The sequence below is a fragment of the Arachis hypogaea genome, chromosome 2, assembly GCF_003086295.3.
Source record: "Arachis hypogaea cultivar Tifrunner chromosome 2, arahy.Tifrunner.gnm2.J5K5, whole genome shotgun sequence".
Taxonomy (NCBI): domain Eukaryota; kingdom Viridiplantae; phylum Streptophyta; class Magnoliopsida; order Fabales; family Fabaceae; genus Arachis; species Arachis hypogaea.
Genome location: NC_092037.1, coordinates 31,507,618 through 31,516,904, shown reverse-complemented (window position 1 = coordinate 31,516,904; position 9,287 = coordinate 31,507,618). Strand labels below are relative to the sequence as shown.

Genomic DNA, 9,287 nt, shown 5'->3' with positions numbered 1-9,287 from the left:
CTTTGACAGATCAGAGACTATATTGGCTAAATTAGAATTGTTTTGTTCAGAGTTCTCTGTCTGTTGCTGAGAAGATGATGGATATGGCTTACTATTGTTCAGCCTATTGCGTCCACCATTATTAAAACCTTGTTGAGGCTTTTGTTGATCCTTCCAGGAGAAATTTGGATGATTTCTCCATGATGGGTTATAGGTGTTTCCATAAGGTTCACCCAGATAATTAACCTCTGCCATGGCAGGGTTCTCAGGATCATAAGCTTCTTCAGAAGCTGCCTCTCTAGTACTGTTGGATGCATGTTGCAATCCATTCAGATTTTGAGAGATTATGTTGACCTGTTGAGTCAACACTTTGTTCTGAGCCAATATGGCATTCAGAGCATCAATTTCAAGAACTCCTTTCTTCTGAGGGACCCCATTATTCACGGAATTCCTCTCAGAGGTATACGTGAACTGGTTGTTTGCAACCATGTCAATGAGTTCTTGAGCCTCTTCAGGCGTTTTCTTCAGGTGAATAGATCCACCTGCAGAATGGTCCAGTGACATTTTCGAAAATTTAGAGAGACCATAATAGAATATATCTAATAGGGTCCATTCTGAAAACATGTCAGATGGACATCTTTTGGTCAACTGCTTGTATCTTTCCCAAGCTTCATAGAGGGATTCACCATCTTTTTGTTTGAAGGTTTGAACATCCACTCTTAGCTTGCTCAGCTTTTGAGGAGGAAAGAATTTATCCAAGAAGGCAGTGACCAACTTATCCCATGAGTCCAGGCTATCCTTAGGTTGTGAATCCAACCATATTCTAGCTCTGTCTCTTACAGCAAAAGGGAAAAGCATGAGTCTGTAGACTTCAGGATTAACTCCATTCGTCTTTACAGTGTCACATACCTGCAAGAACTCAGTTAAGAACTGATAAGGATCTTCAGATGGAAGTCCATAAAACTTGCAGTTTTGTTGCATTAAAGCAACTAGCTGAGGTTTCAGCTCAAAGTTATTGGCTCCAATGGTAGGAATGGAGATGCTTCTTCCATCAAACTTGGACGTTGGCTTTGTGAAGTCACCAAGCATTCTCCTTGCAGTATTATTATTATTATTTTCGGCTGCCATGTCCTTCTCTTGTTCGAAAATTTCTGAAAGGTTGTTTCTGGATTGTTGTAATTTAGCTTCTCTTAATTTTCTCTTCAGAGTCCTTTCAGGTTCTGGATCAACTTCAACAAGAGTGCCCTTTTCCCTGTTCCTGCTCATATGAAAGAGAAGAAAACAAGAAAAGAAAAAGGAATCCTCTATGTCACAGTATAGAGATTCCTTTATGTTAGTAGAAAGAGAAAGGGGTAAAAGAAAGAAGAAGGATGGATTCGGATTTTTGGATGAAGAGAGGTGGAGAGAAGTGTTAGTAATTAATTAATTAAATAGAATAAGAGAAGGGAAGAGAAATTTTCGAAAATAATTTTGAAGAAGAGGTTAGTAATTTTCGAAAATCAAAGACAAAATATAATTAAAATTAAAGTTTAAAATAAAAAGAATTTTTGAAAAAGAGAGATAGCATTTTCGAAAATTAGAGAGGGAAAAGTAGTTAGGTGGTTTTGAAAAAGATAAGAAACAAACAAAAAGTTAGTTAGTTGATTGAAAAAGATTTTGAAATCAAATTTTGAAAAAGATAAGAAGATAAGAAGTGAGATAAGATATTTTGAAATCAAATTTTGAAAAAGATAAAATTTTTGAAAAAGATAAGATAAAAGATAAAAAGATATATTTGAAAAAGATATTTTGAAAAAGAATTAAATTTTAAAAATTACTTAACTAACAAGAAACTACAAGATAAGATTCTAGAATTTAAAGATTGAACCTTTCTTAACAAGAAAGTAACAAACTTCAAATTTTTGAACCAATCACATTAATTGTTAGCATACTTTCGAAAATTAGATATAAAAGATAAGAAAAAGATTTTGAAAATATTTTGAAAAATAATTTTTGAAATTTTCGAAATTTATATAAAAAATGAAAAAGATATAATTTTTGAAAAAGATTTTAAAAAGATAAGATTTTTAAAATTGAAATTTTGACTTGACTTGTAAGAAACAACTAATTTTAAAAATTTTTGACCAAGTCAACCCAAAATTTCGAAAATTTGGAGGAAAATAAGGAAAAGATATTTTTTATTTTTGAATTTTTAAAGAAAAACACAAAAATGACCCAAAACATGAAAATTTTGGATCAAGACACAAGATGCATGCAAGAATGCTATGAATGTCAAGATGAACACCAAGAACACTTTGAAGATCATGATGAACATCAAGAACATAATTTTGAAAAATTTTTGATGCAAAGAAAACATGCAAGACACCAAACTTAGAAATCTTTAATGCATGGAAAATATGAATGCAAAAATGCACATGAAAAACAACAAAAGACACAAAACAAGAAATCATCAAGATCAAACAAGAAGACTTGTCAAGAACAACTTGAAGATCATGAAGAACACTATGAATGCATGAAATTTTCGAAAAATGCAAGAAAAAATTTTAAAAGCATGCAATTGACACGAAACTTAAAAATTGACTCAAGACTCAAACAAGAAACACAATATTTTTTATTTTTATTATTTTATGATTTTTTTGGATTTTTATTGATTTTTTTCGAAAATATTTTTGAAAAAAACGAAAAAGAAAAGAAAAATTTTGAAAAAGATTTTTGAAAAGAAAATTACCTAATCTGAGCAACAAGATGAACCGTCAGTTGTTCATACTCGAACAATCCCCGGCAACGGCGCCAAAAACTTGGTGGACGAAATTGTGATTTCTATCTTTTGAGCTTTAGCATATATTTACTCTTAGGACACTGTTTATTCTCACAACTCCGTTCAACTAACCAGCAAGTGTACTGGGTCGTCCAAGTAATAAACCTTACGTGAGTAAGGGTCGAATCCACAGAGATTGTTGGTATGAAGCAAGCTATGGTCACCTTGTAAATCTTAGTTAGGGATATTAAAGGGTAATTGTGATTATTGGAATAAAGAAATAAAAAGGAATAATAAAAGGGATAGAACACTTATGCAGATTCATTGGTAGGAATTTCAGATAAGCGGATGGAGATGCTGTAGAGCCCAAGGACGCCTGCTCTCCTACTGCTTCTATTCAATCCTTCTTACTCCTTTCCATGGCAAGCTTTGTATAGGGGTTCACCATCAACTGTGGCTACTTTCTTCCTCTCGGGGAAATATCCTATGCGGCTGTCACTCGCATAGCTAACCAGTCTGGAGGCATCACCCATGGCTAATGGCTACATCCCATCCTCGCAGTGAAAACTAATGCTCACGCACTCTGTCACAGTACGGCTAATCACCGGTTGGTTCCTTCCCCTACTGGAATAGAATCCCTCTTTTGCGTCTATCACTAACGCCCAGCAGGTTACAGGTTTGAAGCACGTCACAGTCATTCATTACCGGAATCCTACTCGGAATACCACAGACAAGGTTAGACTTTCCGGATTCCCAGGATCCTACTCGGAATACCACAGACAAGGTGAGACTTTCCGGATCCTCATAAATGCCACCATCTATCTAGCTTATACCACGAAGATTCTGTTGGAGAATCTAAGAGATATACATTCAAGCTCTGTTGCATGTAGAACGGAAGTGGTTGTCAATCACATACATTCATAAGTGAGAATAATAATGAGGGTAATTGAACTCATTATATTCATCATGTTCTTGGGTACGAATGAATATCTTGGAATAAGAATAAGATAGAAACCGAATAAGAGAAAATAGAATTGCATTAATACTTGAGGTACAGCAGAGCTCCACACCCTTAATCTATGGTGTGCAGAAACTCCACCGTTGAAAATATATAAGCAAAGGATTCAGGCATGGCCGAATGGCCAGCCTCCCTAACGTGATCAATGATCTCCTAAGATGAAGAATAAAACAAAACTGAGACCAAAGATGTCTAATACAATAGATAAATGTCCTATATATACTAGACTAGCTACTAGGGTTTACATGAGTAAGTAATTGATGCATAAATCCACTTATGGGGCCCACTTGGTGTATGCTTGGGCTGAGCTTGATCATTCCACGAGCTAAGGCATTTCTTGGCGTCAAACTTCAGGTTATGACGTGTTTTGGGCGTTCAACTCCGGATAATGACGTTTTTCTGGCGTTTAACTCCAGACAGCAGCATGAACTTGGCATTTAACGCCAAGTTACGTCGTCATTCTTCGAATAAAGTATGGACTATTATATATTGCTGGAAAGTCCTGGATGTCTACTTTCCAACGCCGTTGAGAGCGCGCCAATTGGAGTTCTGTAGCTCCAGAAAATCCATTTCGAGTGCAGGGAGGTCAGAATCCAACAGCATCAGCAGTCCTTTTGTCAGCCTTCTTCAGAGTTTTGCTCAAATCCCTCAATTTCAGTCAGAATTTACCTGAAATCACAGAAAAACACACAAACTCATAGTAAAGTCCAGAAATGTGAATTTATCATAAAAACTAATGAAAACATCCCTAAAAGTAGCTTAAACTTACTAAAAACTATATAAAAACAATGCCAAAAAGCGTATAAATTATCCGCTCATCATCCACCCTAAAGTACTATATATCGTTGGAAAGATCTTGATGTCCGCTTTCCAACGCCACCAAAATCAGATCATTTGGACTTCTACAACTAAAGTTATGTTCATTTGAATATGAAGAGGTCAGGCTGGTAACTCTGCAGTGACGTATTTTTCTCCTTGTGATTTTGGGGTCAATATTTTCCTAAATTCTAGTGTCCATTATAAAGTGTTATATATGGTTGGAAAGCTCCGAATATCTAATTTCTAATGGCACTAAAATCACTTTATTTGGAGTTGTGTAGCTCAATATATTTTCATTTGAATGAGAGGAGGTCAGGCTGACATATGCCCCGGCGTGCCACGCCCACTTCTTGGCGTGCCACGCCCATAGTGGGGATCAAAATTACTCCTCTGAAACTTAAGCATGGTGTGCCATGCCTATAGCACCAAGTGGCATGCCCTCTTTGAGACTTGGCTTCACAAACTTAGTGTGCCACGCCCATAGCACCAAGTGGCACGCCCATTGTTGAGAGTTGGTTCAAAAGTTTGGCGTGCCATGCCCAGAGCTTTAAGTAGCATGCCCAGCTTCACACACCTAGCTTTATTTGTTATTTCCTTTCCTCTTTTGTTGCTCTTTTCACCTAAAATTCAGCACAAACCCATTTCAAAGTAATGTACCATAATATATATCATTTGGTTCATGAAATTGCATTGATTTAATGAGATTATGCTATTTTAATGGTCCTTTTAGATAAGAAAAAGGGGTAAATGATGCAAGTCATCAATAACAAAACTCTAAACCCTTATGGTTTGTCTAATTTTTTGTGACCTAGTACTAATCTCTAGGAATTATATGAATTAGATTGATATTGTATTAAATTGGAGTTGAATTGGTAAAATTTGAGCAATTAGAATCAAATTGGTGGATGTTGGGTGCTTGAAGTGAGCCTTGGAAACTAGAAATTTCATTTGGTGTAGAGTTGAAGACTTGGAGCTTGTGGAGGAAAGATCTTTTAAGGCATTTTTGGCTTCGGGAGGAATCGGTCAAGGTATGATTTTGGTTTCTCATAGTTAACATATAATGTTGCGTGAAAACATAAACTAGTTACCTTAGGATATGTTTGAATGACATGAATTTACCTGGTTTGATTGATTAGAAATGGTATATGTATATAATGTGATTTATTGATGATTAATGTTGAAGTTGGTTAGAAATTATGAATCGAATTGTTGAATAGATGAAGATTGTGATGTGGGTGAGAATTGTGAATGGTGGAATGTGAATTTAATTGAATAATTAGGATTGGTATGATTGAGGTATGATAAAAAGGCAATGGTATTGATTTGGTTGGTATTGAATTGAGGTTTGGTGCTATTTTAGGTTGTGATTTATGGGCTTTTGAATTGAGGATTTGAAAAAATAGAGGTTTGATTTCTTTTGGTAAAAAACTTATTTTTGACCAACTTCGACGGGCCATAACTTGGCTTCTGGGCCCTCAAATTTTGTAAGACTTATTTTGAATAAAAATTGGATCCGTGAAGTTCATATCGTTCGAGGAATGGACTAAAAATATTTTTTTACAAAAAAAGTTATGCACGTTCGAAGTTGGGTGTAAAAAACTGATTTTTATGACTTAACAGCTTTTTGAAGTTCTGATGCAAATGCGTACATGGACATGCACGCGATGCAAACCCTGGGCTCTGTCTAGACGTCTCGTGTACGCAGACATGGCGTATGTATGCAGTATTGGCCAAATAACAGGCTCACGTACGCGAGCAATGCTACGCGATGTGAGAATGCTTCCCTGCCTAAGGGCTCGCGTACGTGGGCAAGGGGTTCGTACGCGAGGTTGTCTAAATTCACACTTTCGCGTACGCGAAACCCCTGTTCTCTGAAAATGTTGTTTTCAAGTTTTAGACCATTCCTCTAACTTTTCAAACCTCTGTAATTACCATTTGAGATTTCTTAACTGGTGTTTAGGTTGTTGGTGTGAGTGAGAGTGTACTAGTAGAATAAAAAAGATAGTTTCTATTTTGTATTTAGAGTTAGAAACTTAGGGCTACAGAGTACTGTGGGTAGATTAACTAGAGTGGTTTAGTGAAGTGTTTTGAATTGATTAAAGAAAATATATCGGATTATAGTGAAGATAGGGTTGCATAAATATATTTTTAATATTATAAAACTAATTTTTAAAGAAATAATTGCTTCATCTGAGCACTTTTTCTTAAAAGTGTGACCCCAGGAGATGTGGAAGGTGAGGATCGCCTTCTTTGTTCCTCCTGGTATTGTAAAATCGCCTCCAGCGAGATGGTAGGAGGTTAGCATCCCCTCCTTTATTTCTCCTGGACATATGAGAATGTACCTCTTGGGTAGACGCAAGGGTTGTGGTTTCACCCCCACTTGCTCCAGGTTGGTTAGTATTGAGGCTCTCTCGGTAGATGCAAGGGTATGGTTTACCTCACTTGCTCCAGGTTATGATGATTTGAGCTTCGTGGGTAGTAGCAAGGGTTGCGGTTTGCACCACTTGCTCCAAGATGGAAAATTATAAATTATTTCCATCTCATTCCTTTGACCCTGCATCGTCAGTATGGCTGAACACTTATACCTTTTTAAATGAGCTCTTTCCCATGGATATAATATATATATATATATATATATATATATATATATATATATATATATTGAATGATTATGATTGTTGAGCTTGGGGATGTGCGCACGCAAGGACTGTCCAAGGTTAGCTACCAGACATGTCGTGTTTGGCTGGATAATCGACAGATGAAACTCATCGGTCATAGGGCAGACATGCATCATGTGCATTTATATGTTTTGCTTGAGTGTGCATTACTTTGGTTTGCCTAATTGATTAGCCATGCTTATCCGTTATTTGTCTTACTTGCTGCAATTGCATCCTATCTGTGTTTTCTTTACCTGTCTTGTATGTCTTTACAATTGAGAGATCTCTCATGCTGGCAGAGGTTACATTGAGGGCAGTTTCACCGGTGAATAGGAGGCTTGGTAAGACAGAAGGTGCAGAGTTATATTAGAATTAGAATTCTCTTAGATAGATTACCGATATTACTGGTTTAGAATTAATTTTAAGTTTGAATCTGAGTGTCGAAGTTCTAGAAATGCCTCTGGCTTTCCCGGGACCTTATATATTATTTACGTGGACACCTTTACTATATTGAGAACTACCAGTTCTCATTCCATACATGTTGTTATTTTTCAAATGCAGGTCGAGAGGCACCTCGTTGAGCATCTGGAGATTTCCTGTGCAAGCAAATATTAGTTTTGGGGTTGTTATATTTTGTATATGAGCTATGTATATATGTAGATATATTCTCCACCTATATATTTTATATTTTGTCCCTCTTAGAGGTTGATTAAGGAGAAACAAGGTGTTTTGTTTTATGTTTTGGGATACCTTTGGTTGTGTGTATATATATATATATACTCTGGGCAGTCTTAGCTTTGCAAGTCAACTCTGGAGTTTGATATCTGTATCTTAGAACTCTAATATATATATATATATATATATATATATATATATATATATATATATATGTTTTTAGCCATCTTTCAATCTTATTTATCCGTCTTACATTTATCCGAATGAGTGTGACGTAATTGTCTGGTCTTGGTTTTGCTTATCTTTTTCCTTCAAGGCTCCTAGTCAAACTATTCTTCACATATATCTATGTATGTATTTTGTTTTTAGAGATAGTAATACCTCACCACCTTTAGTTTACGTCCTAGGCATAAGGCTCTATGTGGTAGGGTATTACATCTTATTTGTTTGTGTGGTGCTTCCAATACGGAAATCCTTTGTTTTGTGATTCTTTCTCTCCTTAGCTATGTTTTTTGACTCCACTTATCCCTAATTCATCCTGAAACATTAGCAAGCACATCAAGGCACGAAGTAGATTATTAAAGATTCAAATACATTCAAATAATGACAAAAGTCCATGTAATTTATCACTAAATACAATTGGAAAAGAGAATTACAAATATAAGCAATTAAGTACAAAAAAATTGAATATAATTTCCTAAACTTTATACAATTAATCATATGAACTTTGGTTCTGTCAACCATCCAACTTGTAATATTAAATTACTGAATAGGACTTCAGATGACAAGTGGATTGTAGGACAAAAAGGTCCCTACGAAGCCTCACACAAAAATAACATTTCATCCAAAATTCTTAAACACAATGTTTGAATATCATCTTCTTCATTGTTACAGAACTCTCATAATGTTGAAAAAGGTGCACGAGAAAAAGGAGTTAAATCATGTGTTTGTTTGCAATGGAAATATGTGTTAATTTGTTCATGTTACAAACTTGGTTTAAGTTTTTTTTAAGAAAGATTACAAAATTTGAATTCAGATATATCTTTTGAGGTCTATTATTAACTTTAGATAGCCTTTTAAAATACTTTCTAAAAATTTCAGATACTTTTAGTAGAAAGGTTGTTTGCTTTTGAAATCTGAATAAACTACTGTTAGTTAAAATAATTATTTTCAAAAAATTAAGCTAATTTGAAATGCTGGTGAGGTGTCAAGAAGGGAGTAGAGGCCGAAAAGACACACGTGAAAGTGATAAATGGAAATTATATGACACGAATTCGATTTCAATATCTTGACAAATCAAGCAATCACTCGAATGAATAATCGAATAGTCTTTCAAATGGAGAATCGAGCGGTTACACAAATAGGGAAGTTGAGGGTTTTT

General features: G+C 35.4%; 1 non-coding gene across 1 annotated transcript; it reads left to right on the top strand.

The window, feature by feature from the left end:
- Positions 1-601: 601 nt before the first annotated feature.
- On the top strand, positions 602-705 carry LOC112762931 (small nucleolar RNA R71). The gene has a single exon (XR_003182788.1). It is a non-coding gene; the product is annotated as a small nucleolar RNA R71 (small nucleolar RNA).
- Positions 706-9,287: the final 8,582 nt, after the last annotated feature.